Genomic DNA, 18,283 nt, shown 5'->3' on the forward strand with positions numbered 1-18,283 from the left:
GGCAGAGCTTCTGTCGTCACTGTGGGCCTCTTCTGTGGGTGGAGTGGAGATGTCTGGACCCTTCGATGTGGTGATGTTCCGTAGTGGTCCAGCACTGAAACCGCCCTCATCTCAGTCACAGACGACATCAGAACCCTGATGGACAACGGTGAAACAGTCGCCCTCATTCTTCTTGACCTCTCGGCTGCCTTTGACACCGTCTGTCACCGTACCCTAATCACCCGCCTCCGCTCCACCGGGATCCAAGACCAGGCCCTGGACTGGATCGCCTCCTTCCTCGTAAACCGCTCCCAAAGAGTCTACCTCCCTCCGTTTCGCTCAGAACCCACTGAGATCATCTGCGGCGTACCTCAAGGCTCATCACTCAGCCCGACACTCTTCAATGTCTACATGAGCCCCCTCGCTAACATCGTACGCAAGCACGACATCATCATCACCTCCTACGCCGACGACACCCAACTTATACTCTCCCTCACCAAGGACCCCGCCAGCGCCAAGACCAACCTACAAGAGGGTATGAAGGACGTCGCAGATTGGATGAGGCTCAGCCGCCTAAAGCTGAACTCTGAAAAAACTGAAGTCCTCATCCTCGGCAACACCCCGTCCGCCTGGGACGACTCCTGGTGGCCCACGGCCCTCGGCACCGCACCGACCCCCGCAGACCACGCCCGCAACCTCGGCTTCATCTTGGACCCCCTTCTCACCATGACCAAGCAAGTCAACGCCGTGTCCTCCGCCTGCTTCCTCACCCTCCGCATGCTCCGCAAGATCTTCCGCTGGATCCCCGCCGACACCAGAAAAACCGTGACCCACGCCCTCGTCACGAGCCGCCTGGACTACGGCAACACCCTCTACGCTGGGACCACCGCCAAACTCCAAAATCGCCTGCAACGCATTCAAAACACCTCAGCCCGCCTCATCCTCGACGTACCCCGCAACAGCCACATCTCCGCACACCTGAGACACCTGCATTGGCTCCCAGTCAGCAAAAGGATCACCTTCCGACTTCTCACCCACGCACACAAAGCCCTCCACGACAAGGGACCGGAATACCTCAACAGACGGCTCAACTTCTACGTCCCCACCCGCCCCCTCCGCTCCTCTGGCCTCGCACTCGCCGCCGTCCCTCGCATCCGACGCTCTACGGCGGGTGGGAGATCTTTCTCCTTCCTGGCGGCCAAGACCTGGAACTCCCTCCCCACCAGCCTCAGGACCACCCAGGACCACTCCGCTTTCCGGAGACTCCTAAAGACCTGGCTGTTCGAGCAGCGATAACCACCCCCTTTGTCCCTAGCGCCTTGAGACCCGCACGGGTGAGTAGCGCGCTTTATAAATGCTAATGATTTGATTTATAAGAGCATGATTAGTGCATGTGTGTGAGTAATGGTGTGCAATGGGTGGGTGTTTGTGTACCCCTGTGCAAGCATTCCGGTGTGTGGGTTTGTGTGATGATGGTTAGGGGGTTGTTATGGGTATGTGCAGTGAGCATGCTTTGGTGAGGGCAGACCATGCTTTGTTTTTGCATGCGGGGGTTGGTGTTGGGATAGGTGGTTTGTGTTATGAGTACATTAGTGAGGAGTTGGAGTGATAGGGGAGGGGGTGAGGGTGGGGGTGTGTGATGGCATTCAGGTAGGGTGGGGGATATAATAGTTGAGATTGAACTTACCAGTGTCCATTCCTCCACCGACTCCTCCGAGGCCCTCTGGATGCATGATGGTCAAGACTTGCTCCTCCCATGTTGATAGTTGTGGGGGAGGAGGTGGGGGCCTGCCGCCAGTCCGCTGTACCGCGATGTTGTGCCTGGAGACCACAGAACGCACCTTCCCCCGTAGGTCGTTCCACCTCTTCCTGATGTCCTCCTGATTTCTTTGATGCTGTCCCACAGCGTTGACCCTGTCGACGATTCTTTGCCATAGCTCCATCTTTCTGGCTATAGAGGTGTGCTGCACCTGTGAGCCAAATAGCTGTGGCTCTACCCGTAGAATTTCCTCCACCATGACCCTGAGCTCCTCCTCGGAAAACCTGGGGTGTCTTTGGCGTGACATGAGGTGGTGTGGGTGATGCGTGGGGTGGTATAAGTGTTGATGTGTGTGTTGATGTGTAGTGGTGTGTGGTATATTGTGCGTGTAATGTTGTATGGCTGATGGTGTTGTGTGCCTCTGTGTGGTGGGGTTCTCAGTTGCTGTGCTCTCTGTCTATCTGGCCTTCGTCTCTGATTTTTGGTCGTAGGGGTTTGTGGGTGATGTGGGTGTGTGTATTATATTGTGTTGGGTGTGTGGGAGTGGTGTTTGTATGTGTATCAGGTGTGTGTGTTTTGAATTGTCCAATGCGGCAGTGTTTTGGAGATGTGTGTGTATTTTGAGCGCGGCGGTGTGTACCGCCAATGGAATACCGCGGTTGAAAGACCGCTGCGTGGATTCGTGTGTCGTGATAGCATGGGCGTGTTTCTGTTGGCGTGACGGTGGAGGTTTTGTTTTTCGCCAGTTTATCACTGACCTTTGGTGTGGTGGTCTTGTGTGGGTGTCTGAATTTCTGCGGATTCCGAGATGTGGCGAAATTCCGCGGACGCGGCGGTGTTTTGGCGGTCTTCTGCACGGAGGTAAGCGCCTTTTACCGCCAATGTTGTAATGACCCCCTAAATCATAATTTCAATAGAAGTATCGGTAATACTCTTGCTGATAAAACAATGTTAATAACAGACTGCAGGAAATCACATAGGTTAAGGGTAAACTGTGATAAGCAATTTCATCACTAACTGATGGTGTGTGTACACATGTAACAGTCTCAAACTTCCATTATCTCAACATATTCATACAACAACTTATGATGCACATTTGCTGATAAATCACCTTTAGAACTATCAATGTGTTAATACTTCTCATCCATTTGAAATTCATTTTGATATGCCAGAGGACTTACTACATTTGAAAACAAGTGTGGGTGTAATATGATCTGAATCATTTGCTATGGCTATGCTACAAACAATTATATAAACATAATAACTGTCACTACTGCTAGACCTATATGTATATATTTATATTTACTACTTCTATTGTGGTTTGACTCCATAGGTGCACTAATTCTAGACCAAAAAATCTGAATTCAGATCAAAAGCGTAAAATCAAAAATCAAAGCGACTTTTGGTTATCACTGTCTCTTTTCAATCCTTTTTTCTGTGCAAAGCAATTGAAAAAATAGACCCTTTCAACAATACAATTATTCACAAATTTCCTTAATCTTCTAGAAAGTTCATCAAGAGTTTCTCAATTAGCAAATGTTCTAAACATCTTTTAAAAGTTTGAATGTCTCTAATAAAGGCACAGTTCACAATCACTGATGATCACTTCCAAAATGTAATGTCTCTCTTCATTTACTGGCAATGAGATTTCACAGTTTAATTGCAAAGCAATTTAAATCTCAAGAATATTGAGATGGATTTGAATTTTTAGTTCAAATGGTAACAAACTCCTGTTCCCAGTCATCGGCAGAATGATATGTCCATCCAGGTGTTGAGTACTTCCTGCTTGCCACTCTTTTTCTTTTTGACCTTCTGTTTACTTGACTCTCAGCATCGCTTTCACTTTGACTTGACTCTTCAGCTTCTTCAGCAACTGCTGATGGCACTTAAGCAGCAGGCACGGTTTCTTTGAAAGCCAATTGTCTCCAGGTACAATTCTTTTAACTAGCATGACAGATCCTATGTCAGGTCAGGACCCCATCAGACACAGTCTGTGCTACAGCCACTTGTCCAGCCCCAGCATCTTGGCTAACCCGATACCTCGCACTCACTGTAACTGACTCTTCAGAAATGGGTGATGCTTCATCAAGGGGACCTGGGACTTTGTGAGTGTGGCTAGCATGTACCCAATTTTAGAGACCAGCGCACTTCACAGCTGTTGTCATCCCAAGAACCACTTGGTAAGGAACATTCCAACGAGGCTCCAAGCATGCCTTACTTACATGCTTCTTAAGTATGACCCAGTCACCAGGTCATAGGTCATGACACAGTTCCTGATGGGGTTGTACAGTAGAATCTCCAACCTGATGAGACAAAGAATGCATCACATCAGCTAGTCCTTTGCAATAATCCAGCACCAAGTCCTCTGTAATGTTCACAAATGCATTTGCAGGCACTGCTGGCAATCTCATAGCACCCCATGTGATTTCATGTGGTGACATCCCTGTTTTCCTCTCAGATGTGCTGCGTATACTCATCAAAACAAGAGACAATGCATCTGGCCATTTCAGTGTTGTGGATGCACATACTTTCGAAGGTCTGGACTTCAGCGTTCCATTTATCTGTTCTACCAGACCTGAAGCTTCTAGGCAATAACTGCAGTGCAATCTTTGCTCAGCATGTATTGCTGCACACAACATTTTATAGACCTCACTGTTGAAGTGAGTTCCTCAGTCTGCTGCTAGACAAATCTGTGATCCCAACCAAGGTATCAACTCTTTAAGTAACAGCTTTGCTACTGGGAAACTATCATTTTTCATAGTGAGGTAAGCCTCAACCCACTGTGAGAATATGCAGGCAATAACTGAGATATATCTCATTCCATTGCACAGTAGCAGCTCAATAAAATCCAGCTAAATTCTGTTAAATGGTCTTCCGGAGCAACCTATGAGACTCAGGCTACATTGCCCTACCTTCATTTGTTGACAAGTGACACATTGGTGACATGTGTCTTCAGCAATCACTCTAAATCTAGGATTACACCGTGTTTGTATGAATGTTCTGACCATTGCAGCTCTACCTATGTGTGCCTGTCCATGGTAATGTCTTGCCATCAGGGAAAGTAAGCTACTCAGCAATACTACTCTTCTATCACTTGAAACACAAATATAATCGTCATTCCTGTTGACACATCCTGCTCTAATCATGTTTAGTGGTTCTTCCTCTGTCACTTCTTCCTGCAGTCCTTTCAGTTCTTCCCATGTGTCGACAGCAGCCATCAAGAAATGTTGGCTTGTCTTATCCTGTGCATCACTGTTCCACTCTCCATTAAAGGAAGTACAACTATGGGCACAATACCTATTTCCTTCATCTGCAGAGGTATTACCTAGGGTAACATAATCAGTTGATTTCCTATGAGCTAGGCATTTCACAATGGCAATTTTTGCCGGTAACTGTAATACATTCAACAAATGGTAAATTTTGTCACCGTTTTAGATTGGAGAACCTGAAGAGGTCATAAAACCTCTATGGGATCATAACTGTTCGAAATCATGAACAACACCAAACCCATATTGGCAATCAGTGAAAACTGTCTCTTTAAGCTGTTCAGAAACAAAGCATGCTCTTCGGCTACTTGGGGTGAAAAGACTCCTTGAAGCCAGGAGGCTACTATCACATCTGAGACTGTGCAAACTGCATAACCTGCTCCCAGGGTACTATCTTTATCACTCAAACAGGAGCCATTAACAAACATGACATAATCTTTTTCATCTAAAGGAACATCTTGAATATCAGGTCTTGGTTCAGTGCACTATTCAATCACATCGAGACAGTTTCATCTTCACAGTTACTTCCATTTTCAACAAGGTTAGACATCAACATTGTGGGGTTTCAAACTGTACTACTCTTGATATTCACGTTTGAAGAGGCAAGGATCAGTTGCTCATGATGGGTTAAATGGGTACTTGTAAAGTATTGGGTCATTATATGGGTTAACAAAGTCTCCATTTAGTGGGGGATAAAAAACATTTAGAAGATCCTGTATGCTCACACTGAGAGCAGGAAAATACTTTTAAACAACTAGGCAACACCGCAGCTACAGAATCAAGTGTAGCAGAAAAATAAGCCACAGCTTGTTTGCATTTGCATGCAGCTGTGTCAAAACATGTGCACATCAATCTCTCTCAATATAGCATAGACAAACATTTGTTATAATCAGGCATTCCCAGAACTGGGGCTCGGCATAGGCTTTCTCTCAACTCTGTGAAGCATCCAGGCACATTTCATCCAATGGTACCAGATCAGTCACATCCTTGTGTGTTAGTCTCTGTAAACAGTTGGCCAAAAGGGAAAGGGTTGGAATCCATTGACGACAGTAGCCAACCATTCCCTAAACCATTCAGACTCCTTCTGTGTTACTGGAGGATTCATTTTCATGATAGCTGATATTTTTTCTTGTGACACTTTCCTCACAGCTTTCTCAACATGATGACCTAAATACAGGGCTTCTTTCTTGCAATACTGCAATTTTTCAGGGGGATCTTTATGGCCATTCTCTCCTAAATGATTCAAAAGGGTAATGGGATCTCTGCTGCATGCTTCTCTGATGTTTGATGCAACTAACAGGTTGTCAACTTATTGCACTAAGACTGAATAATAGTACGTTTTAAGGGACTCCAAATTTATTTTAGGATCTGACTGAAAATAGAGGGTTACTCCGCATACATCTGTGGAGTTCAGCACCATGGCAAAACATGACTGCTGAATTTGAATGTGAGTAAATATTGACTTTCCCCATGCTTGGTATGGAGAAAAATGCTTGGCAAAGATCAATGGTGGTAAACCACTCAGCTTCACAGGGAATTTGGAAAAATAAATAACTGCAGGATTTAATACCATGGGACGACATGGAACGATAATCTTGTTCGCCTTTCTCAAATCTTGAACAAAGTGGTGCTAACCATTGTTCTTCCGGAATCCCAAAATAGAAGGGTTACAAGGACTTTCCATGATTTATTTTAAAATAACCTGTTCAATCAAACAATCAAATGGGTAATAAAAGCAATTGTCTCCGGGGACATATTAAACAAGGGTGTCTTTGTATGTGCTGCATTCGGTTTTACTGTTATTTTAATGGGCTCAACACCTTTAATGAGTCCTATTTCTTTTTCCGACAAATCCCAAACTTGTGGTGTCACAGTTTCCTTCAAATCTTCGAGCAAATCATTGCATATCATCATTGGTTACAATGTGACACTCAGAAACTGCTCTACAACTTTACAGGAAACATCTTCCTCATTTGTCTGAATCATTATTCCTTTAGGTATGCAACTGATGGAACAATTCAGCTTATACAACTGATCACATTCCAGCAGGCATATAGGACTTGATTCACAGACCACAAATCGGCGCTCATTTTCAAATGAACCTATTTTAACAGGGACATATTCTGTTACAGAATTTGTCAATTGCTTATTGGCAACTCCTATAACCTGGACTCTCTTTCCTGAAAGGGAGAAATTTGGCACTTCAGCTGTTCTGACAGTGGAACATGTAGCTCCAGTGTCAATGGGCAATGACACATCATGGCCCATAATGTTTGTGTTTACATAGGGATCATGTTGATCTACCTCTAAGGATGTACATTGCATGCAATCCTCATCTTCAGAACTATCACTGTGAAAATGTCCATGAATTCCTCATCACTCAAATCATTCTGGGAAACTTGTGATGCTATCTGATTCACATTTGCATTCACCATTTGATTTGTATTTTGCTGAGGAACAATCACCTGCTGCTGTGACATCGGGCCTTGAGGTCCCTGCATCTGTTGTCCTGGGTGCCCATGTACATTCTGAATTCGGGGTCTTTGAAATCTTTGAATTTGAATGTGATTATTACCTTGAGTCTGAGCAACTCCAGCGCTCTGTTCTGTAACTTTTCTGCCAATCAACACCTTTCGAGGACACTTTATTTTTCAGGAGCTCAATCACCTTGTAAAACATTTTTTTTAACTCTTCAGATGGTGCACTTTTTACTGGATCTCTCAGATTTTCATGTCCAGGCCAATCAACATTCACTTTACACACGGTCCACAAATCAGTTGGAACCACAATGTTAAAAAACATGTTCAAATCTTCCCACAAGCATTTTAAAAGTTTCATGAATCTCTCTATCTGTTTGTAGCACTCCACAGACTTTTCTCTCAATCTCGGGTAATCACTAGTACATGTCAGTTATCACTCCTACTCCAAGTTACGGGAACATAACCTCCATCGGGTATTTCTCTCATAGGCAACATTTTCACATTGCCCTCAGCCTTATTTGCTCCTGCCAGAGGCACATTTGGCTTTGCTTTTTCTGATCTCTTTTCTTGGCCCATCTGTCTTCTCACTTACCTAATGACCCCATGTCTGTATGTAGATAATTGTTAGAGATGGGGTCTCTGGTTGGCAGCTTTGCACTCTGTCCAAGTTGGGACCCTCACCCTAGTCAGGGCAATGGAGAAACACACTTAGATAACACCTGCTTACCTCCTTGGTAGCTTAGCACAAGCAGTCAGGCTTGTCTCGGAAGCAATGTGTGAAGTATTTATACCAACACACAGAGTAATACATTGAAAACAATACAAAATGGACAACACACCAGTTTAGAAAAATAGGAAATAAAAATAAAGCTGCACGGGCGAGCGAGTGTTGGAAAAGTCAGCGATGCGTTGATTCCTTACTTGCAGGTGAGGCCGTGCATCGTTCCATTACCGGTTGGGTAGGCGATGCGTCGTTTGTCTCTCTCTCTCAAGAGAGAGAAGTGTTGATTTATGGGCAGGGCACCTCGGATCCACACCGATTCATGCTGACTTTGTTGCCCAGGGACGATGCGTGAGAAATCCAGTCACATGGGGTTAGGAAACCGTGCTGCATGGGGTTTGCATCGTTAAAGCTGAGGCAAGCGGGTTTTTTGTGGTTTCTGCAGCTGCGATGCATCAATCTTCCAGCCGCAATGCAGGTGGAGGGTTGATAATTGCCACAAGGCGGGTGGCGCATTGTTTATCAGCCACGTTGCAGATGGTGCATGGAAAATTTCTCTGCATGGCGTTCTATGTGTGGATTTCAGTTCTTGTTCTGCCATCTTTACCTCTCAAGGGCCCAGGGACCGGATAGGGCTCCACTTGGCAGGGCATGAGTCTCAGCAGAGAGTCCAGGTGCTGGCAGAAGATGTCTTTGATGGCCCTGAGACTTCAAAACATGAGGGAAGCTCAGTTCAAGCTCTTGGAGATTCTTCTTCAAGCAGGAATGCATAGCAAAGTCCAGCCTTTTTCCCATTTCACAGGCAGAAGCAGCAACTGCAGGATAACCCAACAAAGCACAGTCACAGGCAATGGCGGAACTTCTCCTCAGCTCTTCAGCTTGTCTCCTTGGCAGAGGTTACTCTTGGTTCCAGAAGTGATTTAAAGTCTGGAGTTTTGGGATTCACTACTTATACCCCTTTCTGCCTTTGAAGTAGGCAAACTTCAAAGGAATGTCTTTGTTGCTCACCAGATCCTGCCTTGCCCAGGCCTGGCCCCAGACAGACATCAGGAGGTTGTGTGAAGGCAGGCACAGCCCATTCAGGGATAAGTGACCACTCCTTCCTCCACTCCAGCTCAGATGGCTCATCGGGATATGCAGGCTAAACCCCAACTCCTTTTGTGTCACTGTCAAGAGGAGATTTGTTAGACCTGACATGCCTTCGGGTGGTCACCCCTAACTTTTTGCCTGCCTCCCTCCACTTTTTGGACCCTGTTTTGCTGGCTTTAGACTCTGCGCACTTTACCACTGCTAACCAGTGCTAAAGTGCATATGCTCTCTCCCTTTTTAAACATGGTAACTTTGGATCATACCTGATTGGACTATTTAATTGACTTATAAGTCCCTAGTAATGTGCACTATATGTGCCTAGGGCCTGTAGATTAAATGCTACTAGTGGACCTGCAGCACTGGTTGTGCCACCCACTTAAGTAGCCCTCCTTAACCTTGTCTCAGGCTTGCCATTGCAAGGCCTGTGTGTGCAGTTTCACTGCCACTTCGACTTGGCATTTAAAAGTACTTGCCAAGCCTAGAACTCCCCTTTTTCTACATATAAGTCACCCCTAATGTGTGCCCTAGGTAACCCCTAAAGCAGGGTGCTGTGTAGGTAAAAGGCAGGACATGTACCTGTGTAGTTATATGTCCTGGTAGTGTAAAACTCCTAAATTCGTTTTTACACTACTGTGAGGCCTGCTCCCTTCATAGGCTAACATTGGGGCTGCCCTCATACATTGTTGAAGTGGCAGCTGCTGATCTGAAAGGAGCAGGAAAGTCATATTTAGTATGGCCAGAATGGTAATACAAAATCCTGCTGACTGGTGAAGTTGGATTTATTATTACTATTCTAGAAATGCCACTTTTAGAAAGTGAGCATTTCTTTGCACTTAAATCTTTCTGTGCCTTACAATCCACGTCTGGCTGGGCTTGGTTGACAGCTCCTTGTGCATTCACTCAGACACACCCCAAACACAGGGTACTCAGCCTCACTTGCATACATCTGCATTTTGAATGGGTCTTCCTGGGCTGGGAGGGTGGAGGGCCTGCTCTCACACAAAGGACTGCCACACCCCCTACTGGGACCCTGGCAGACAGGATTGAACTGAAAGGGGACCTGGTGCACTTCTTAGCCACTCTTTGAAGTCTCCCCCACTTCAAAGGCACATTTGGGTATAAAACAGGGCCTCTGCCCTACCTCATCAGACACTTGCTGGAGAAGAAACCTGAACCAGAAACTACATCCTGCCAAGAAGAACTGCCTGTCTGCTTTCTACAAAAGACTGCTGCCTTGCTGTTGGCCTGCTGCCTTGCTGAACTCTTGCCTGGCTGTGAAAGTGCTCTCCAAGGGCTTGGATAGAGCTTGCCTCCTGTTCCCTGAAGTCTCAGGACCAAAAAGACTTCTCTTTTTCACTTGGACGCTCCGTGCGCCGAAATTTTCGACGCACAGCTTGTTCCGCGGCGAGAAAAACGCCGCACACCGACGCTGATCGACGCGATGCCTTCGGGACGACCGGAACTTCGACGCACGGCTCCGCAAGGACAACGCCACCCGACCTCCGGAGGAGAAATCGACGCGACGCCTGCCGTGAGATCGAAATTTCAACGCGCAGCCCCGCAGAACGACGCGCAGCCGGAAAACAAGCAGGAAAATCCACGCACAGACCCGGGACATCTGGTAATCCCCGCGATCCACAGAAAGAGACTGTCCGCACGCTGGAAAACGACACACGACTTCCCCGCGTGGAAAATAACGACGCAAGTCCGTGTGTGCTGGTGAGAAATCGACGCACACACCATTTTTCCACGTATCTCTTCTTCTGTGGTCCTCTGAGGAGATTTTCCACTCCAAAACCAGGTACTTTGTGCTTGAAAGAGACTTTGTTTGCTTTTTAAAGACTTAAGACATTTCATATCACTTTTTTTTAGTGATATCTCTACAAATTCACATTGCAACTTTATTCGTTTTGACCTACAATTATCCTGATAAATATTATATATTTTTCTAAACACTGTGTGGTGTATTTTTGTGGTGCTATATGGTGGTATTGTATGATTTATTGCACAAATACTTTACACATTGCCTTCTAAGTTAAGCCTGACTGCTCGTGCCAAGCTACCATAGGGTGGGCACAGGCTAATTTTGGATTGTGTGTGACTTACCCTGACTAGAATGAGGGTTCTTGCTTGGACAGAGGGTAACCTGACTGCCAACCAAAAAAAACATTTCTAATATTGGTGATCAGCGGTGAGGATAGGACTTGTATTTGTGCAGTGACATACAGTAGCAAAGTATTTCACTACCTACCCACAGTTGAAGGTCAACTTGATTTTTATCTCTTTTTGCAAATTCGTTTTTCCTGACAATTTTCAAAAACTAAATCCTCACTCAACATGTCTCTGACTGGGTCTCAAATAGGAGACTTTGACCTAGTCCTGTTGGATACATATACGGTCAAACAGCTAAGAGGGTTCTGCAGGGCAATGAGGGTACCCACCCAAGGGGCCTCCAAAAAGGAGGACTTTCAAGTGGCGCTGAGGGCCTGGGCAGAAGCCCATTTAGAAGAGGATGATGAAGAAGAGGAGCCAGAAAATGGCCCCTCAGAGGATTTGTTGCTATCTGTGGATGATGTTACCACTGCAATTGTGCCCCCTTCCAGACCAGGGAGCAGTGTCTCTGTGCAAAGCCTGACCGTAGAGGAAAGGAGAGAGGAAAGGGAGTTCCAATTGCAAATGGCAAAACTGAAAATTGAGGCTCAACAAGAGGAAAGAAGGGCAGAGAGAGAAGCCAAGCAAGCTGAGGCTGAAAGAGCAGCCAAACAGATTCAAGATGAAGCTGAAAGGGCAGCCAAACAGGTGGAAGCTGAAAGAGCTTTGGCTGAAAAGAAACTATTATTGGCTCATGAACTGAGTCTCAAGGAGCTGGAGATCAAGCAAGACAGTCTGAATCCAGCAATAATGGTGGCAGCATACAGACAGGACCTGCTGGAGAAAAGAAGGTTTGTATACCCAAAAATGTGGTGCCCAGTTTTGTGGTGGGACATGACATAGATAAATGGTTAGCTGCTTATGAAGTTGCACTAAGGGCTCATGAGGTTCCTGAAGGGCAATGGGGGGTAGCTATGTGGGGTTATGTGCCGCTATTGGGGAGGGACACACTTCTCACATTGGATCAACCTGATCAAAACACATACCCACTTCAGAAAGCCACTTTACTTGCCAAGTTTGGGCTGACCCCTGAGGGATACCGTCAGAGGTTCAGGGACAGCACCAAAGAAACCACACAAACATGGGTAGATTTCTTTGACTTTTCCAGTAAGGCACTGAATGGATGGGTGCGGGCAACAAAGTAGATAATTATAAAGGGCTATATGACTTGATTCTGAGAGAGCATATACTCAATGTTACCTATACAGAGTTGCGCCAACACTTGGTAGATAGTAAGCTGACTGATCCCAGGAAGCTTGCTGAGGAGGCGGACATCTGGGTTAGCACCAGAGTGTCCAAAAAGGTACCTGGGGGGGACTCCCACAAAGGTGGTCAGGGTTCCCAACAGAAGAAAGAGGGGGGAGATAAACTTATAGATAAGAAACTCTCAAAAGGCCCCCAAAAGAATTCCCAGGGAGGGGGTGGCAACCATTCCTTCTCTAGATTTGGGAAAAAGCCAGGGACATATGATAGGTCAGGGAAATCCAACCCCAAATGTATGGAGTGTTACCAGTATGGTCACTATAAAGGCGACCCCCAGTGCTCCAAAAGGGCACAGTCCACTATCGGACAGACACCTGGGTTGACTAGTGTAGCGCTTGGAGGGGAGATGGACCCAGATAGCTTTGGGGAGCAGGTAGAGATTTCCCTAGTGTCCCTAGGAGAAAGAGAAATGGTGCCCAAAGCCCACATGCCCCGAAATACTTCCAAGTACAGGCAGTGGGTCACCATTAATGGGCAGAAGGTGGAGGCTCTACGTGACACAGGAGCCAGTATGACTACTATCCAGAGTCAGCTGGTGTCCACAGAGCAGATAGTCTCTAATACATTCCACCAGGTCATAGTCGCTGACAATCGTGAGAGTCACCTACCGGTGGCTCTGGTTACCTTTGAGTGGGTGGGGTCTCTGGTACTCTGAAAGTAGCTGTGAGTCCTGCCATGCCTGTAGACTGTCTGTTAGGCAATGATCTTGAGCATACTACTTGGAAAGAAGTGGAGCTCAGATCTCACCTGGAGATGTTAGGGTTACCTGAGTGGGTCTGCATGACCACACGGTCCATGGCTGCCCGGGAAGGGAGTCAAGGGCGTCTGGAAAGATGGCCCAAACAGCTGCCAAAGAGGGGGGCCAGGGGTGCGGGAAACCCGCCTCCAATGTTCCCACGGTGGTAGACGAGGCCCCTGAGGAAGAGGAGGCCCCTGAGCCAACCGGGGAGGACATAGCTGCCCTGGGTAACCTACCTGAACTTGCTGGCTGGCAAGTAGAGGGGGGGGCAACCAGGGAAGCATTCTGCAAGGCGCAGAAAGAATGCCCCACCCTTGAGGGTCTGAGGAAGCAGGCCACAGACCATTCAGCAGGTGACGCCTCTGGCGCTCACCATATTTACTGGGAGAATGATCTCCTTTACAGTGAGCTTAGGGTTCCAGGTCCTGGGGCACACCGTGTGCTGGTGGTCCCCCAGTGTTACCCGAAATTCCTACTAGGCCTGGCTCACGACATTCCCCTGGCAGGACACCTGGGCCAAGACAAGACCTTTGACAGGCTTAACACCCACTGGCCCAGAATGAGGAAAGCCTCAGATAACTTCTGCAGAGCTTACCCCACCTGCCAGGCTAGTGGGAAGGCAGGGAAACAGGTTAAAGCTCCCCTGCTCCCACTCCCAGTCGTTGGCACCCCCTTTGAAAGGGTGGACATCGACATTGTTGGTACCTTGGACCCCAAAACGGCCTTGGGCAACAGGTTTTTCCTGGTTTTGGTGGACCATGCCACCCGCTATCCAGAGGCAATCCCTCTGAGAACAGTGACTGCAAAGGTGGTGACTAGAGCCCTGTTGGGAATATTTACCCGTGTGGGATTCCCTAAGGAGGTCGTGTCTGACAGGGGCACAAACTTCATGTCTGCATACATGAAGACCCTGTGGGATGAGAGTGGGGTGACCTACCGGTTTACCACCCCTTATCATCCTCAAACCAATGGGCTGGTTGAGAGATTCAACCAGACCCTGAAAGGCATGATTTTTGGCCTGACTGAGGCCATGAGGGGTAAGTGGGACGTCCTCTTACCCTGTCTGTTATTTGCTTATAGAGAGGTGCCCCAGAAAGGGGTGGGGTTCAGCCCCTTTGAGCTTATCTATGGTCACCCTGTCAGGGGACCCCTAAGCATCGTTAAGGAGGGCTGGGAGAGAGCTCCCTAGGCCCCTCCCCAGGATGTGGTCAGCTACATGCTGGCCCTCCGCAAACAAACCCAACGCTTCTGGAAGCAGGCCCAGAGTAAACTCGAGGCCAGTCAAGAGGTGATGAAGGATTGGTACGACCAGAAGGCCACCCTAGTTGAGTTCTCACCTGGAGACAAAGGGGGTGATTCTAACCCTGGCGGTCGGTGATAAAGCGGCGGCCAACCCGCCAACAGGCCGGCGGTCCAAAAAATGGAATTCTGACCCTGGCGGCAACCGCCAACACAGCCCGCCACATTAACACTCCGACCGCCACGGCGGTACAGACAAACAGCGCGGCGGTCACCGCCAACAGGCAGGCGGCAGACAATGCACCACCCACAGTATTACAACTCACCAATCCGCCACCTTTTCCAGGGCCCCGCCGATAAAAACACGGCAGAAACAGACTACGGACGGGAAAACGCTCACCAAAACATACTCCACGAGTACGGAGGACAGCATGGAACCCGAATTAAACATCCTACCTGCTCTCGTGTACCTTCTCATCTACCACGAGTACGAACGCCGGCGCAGACGACAACGGTGAGTACTGCACCTACGACACACGGGAGGGGGGAGGAGGAAAGGTTACGGGCACACACATATGCGACCCCCACCCCCCCAAACTATGTACACACCAATGGAGAGCAACAATGCACAGTGACACCACCCAAACCCCCCTGAAAAATGCAAAGACATAATTAAATTGTGAAGAAAAATTTATATAAAAAATAGACTCTGATATGTATCGGTCAACTATGCAAAATATCCATAACAAAATAATACTATACACACTGCCATGGAGAACCGAGGCAATTAGTCCTCTACATCAAAGTTAAATAGAACAGTCCGTGGGCTACAGTGTAGCGACACAAGGGCAAAGCCCACACAGGAGACCTGAGTCCTTTGGAGAGAACACTGCAGGGGCATCTGATGAAAAAACTACAGGCACCTCAGGGGGAAGGGAAGGGGGGGCACCACAGCCACATGAGTCCACGATGCCAGATCCACGAAGGGGCCACCATGCCCACTGTGCCATCATGGGGAGTGCAAAGCCACAGTCTCTCAAGTCTCTACAGTGGCTGGGTTGCCCACTGTGCCATCCTGGGGAGTGCAAAGCCACAGTCTCTCAAGTCTCTACAGTGGGTGGGTTGCCCACTCTGCCATCCTGGGGAGTGCAAAGCCACAGTCTCTCAAGTCTCTACAGTGGGTGGGTTGCCCACTGTGCCATCCTGGGGAGTGCAAAGCCACAGTCCATCAGGTGGATGACAGTCTCCACTGGTAAAGGAGGAGGCATGGTGGGCACAGTGAACCATAAACAGTGCTTGACAGGAAGGGCCCAGCGGAGCGGTGCTTGACAGGAAGGGCCCAGCGGAGCGGTGCTTGAGACGGCGGGGCCCAGCGGAGCGGTGCTTGACAGGAAGGACCCAGCGGAGCGGTGCTTGACAGGAAGGGCCCAGCGGAGCGGTGCTTGACAGGAAGGGCCCAGCGGAGCGGTGCTTGACAGGAAGGGCCCAGCGGAGCGGTGCTTGAGACGGCGGGGCCCAGCGGAGCGGTGCTTGACAGGAAGGGCCCAGCGGAGCGGTGCTTGACAGGAAGGGCCCAGCGGAGCGGTGCTTGAGACGGCGGGGCCCAGGGGAGCGGTGCTCTTCTGCACGGCGGGCCCTGTTCAGCGGTGCCTATCTTCACGCCGGGCCCTGTTCAGCGGTGCTCTTCTGCACGGCGGGGCCCTGTTCAGCGGTGCTCTTCTGCACGGCGGGCCCTGTTCAGCGGTGCTCTTCTGCACGGCGGGCCCTGTTCAGCGGTGCCTATCTTCACGGCGGGCCCTGTTCAGCGGTGCTCTTCTGCACGGCGGGCCCTGTTCAGCGGTGCTCTTCTGCACGGCGGGCCCTGTTCAGCGGTGCCTATCTTCACGGCGGGCCCTGTTCAGCGGTGCTCTTCTGCACGGCGGGGCCCTGATCAGCGGTGCTCTTATGCACGGCGGGCCCTGTTCAGCGGTGCTCTTCTGCACGGCGGGCCCTGTTCAGCGGTGCCTATCTTCACGGCGGGCCCTGTTCAGCGGTGCTCTTCTGCACGGCGGGCCCTGTTCAGCGGTGCTCTTCTGCACGGCGGGCCCTGTTCAGCGGTGCCTATCTTCACGGCGGGCCCTGTTCAGCGGTGCTCTTCTGCACGGCGGGCCCTGTTCAGCGGTGCTCTTTTGCACGGCGGGCCCTGTTCAGCGGTGCCTATCTTCACGGCGGGGCCCTGTTCAGCGGTACCTATCTTCACGGCGGGCCCTGTTCAGCGGTGCTCTTCTGCACAGCGGGCCCTGTTCAGCAGTGCTCTTCTGCACGGCGGGCCCTGTTCAGCGGTGCCTATCTTCACGGCGGACCCTGTTCAGCGGTGCTCTTCTGCACGGCGGGCCCTGTTCAGCGGTGCTCTTCTGCACGGCGGGGCCCTGTTCAGCGGTGCCTATCTTCACGGCGGGGCCCTGTTCAGCGGTGCCTATCTTCACGGCGGGGCCCTGTTCAGCGGTGCCTATCTTCACAGCGGGCCCTGTTCAGCGGTGCTCTTCTGCACGGCGGGCCCTGTTCAGCGGTGCTCTTCTGCACGGCGGGCCCTGTTCAGCAGTGCCTATCTTCACGGCGGGCCCTGTTCAGCGGTGCTCTTCTGCACGGGGGGCCCTGTTCAGCGGTGCTCTTCTGCACGGCGGGGCCCTGTTCAGCGGTGCCTATCTTCACGGCGGGCCCTGTTCAGCGGTGCCTATCTTCACGGCGGGCCCTGTTCAGCGGTGCTCTTCTGCACGGCGGGCCCTGTTCAGCGGTGCTCTTCTGCACGGCGGGGCCCTGTTCAGCGGTGCCTATCTTCACGGCGGGGCCCTGTTCAGCGGTGCCTATCTTCACGGCGGGCCCTGTTCAGCGGTGCTCTTCTGCACGGCGGGCCCTGTTCAGCGGTGCTCTTCTGCACGGCGGGCCCTGTTCAGCGGTGCTCTTCTGCACGGCGGGGCCCTGTTCAGCGGTGCTCTTCTGCACGGCAGGCCCTGTTCAGCGGTGCCTATCTTCACGGCGGGCCCTGTTCAGCGGTGCACATCCAGTAGGTTCAAGGGAGCCAGACCTGGGCTGGACTCTCTGCTCAGTCGCCCTCCGACCGTGATGTTTCTGGACCCTTCGGTGACGGAGTCCTGGGCCCTTTGGTGTCCTCCTTTACAGCTGGGATGTGGCATGTGGGGCCCACCTGATCCGCGCTCCTGCTGGCTGACTTCTCCGCCCTGCTGCCCTTATGCTCCTTAGATGGGGCTCTCAGGCCCTTGCCTCCCCTAGATGTTGTGGCTGGTGAAGTGGGCGAACTCTGCTCCTTGGGGGCAGCCGTGTCAGTCCTCGCACGGCGGCCCTTGTGTTTCCTGGTCCTCTTGCCGGGGGGGGGGCTGGATGTGTCCTTGCTGCTGATGGAGGTGTCACTGCTGGCAAAGGGTGGACTCCAGAACCCATGCACAACAGTGACACCCGAAGCTGGGCTGGTGGTGGCTGTGGTGCTCTTGGGACTCTTTGCAGATGGAGGGGGTAGGTCATCGGAGGGAAAGAGGTCAAGATTAGCCAGGAAAAGTTTTTTAGGGCCAAGGTAAAGGGTAGGAGAAGTGGTGATGGGAG

This window comes from Pleurodeles waltl, chromosome 9 (assembly GCF_031143425.1).
Source record: "Pleurodeles waltl isolate 20211129_DDA chromosome 9, aPleWal1.hap1.20221129, whole genome shotgun sequence".
Lineage (NCBI taxonomy): Eukaryota > Metazoa > Chordata > Amphibia > Caudata > Salamandridae > Pleurodeles > Pleurodeles waltl.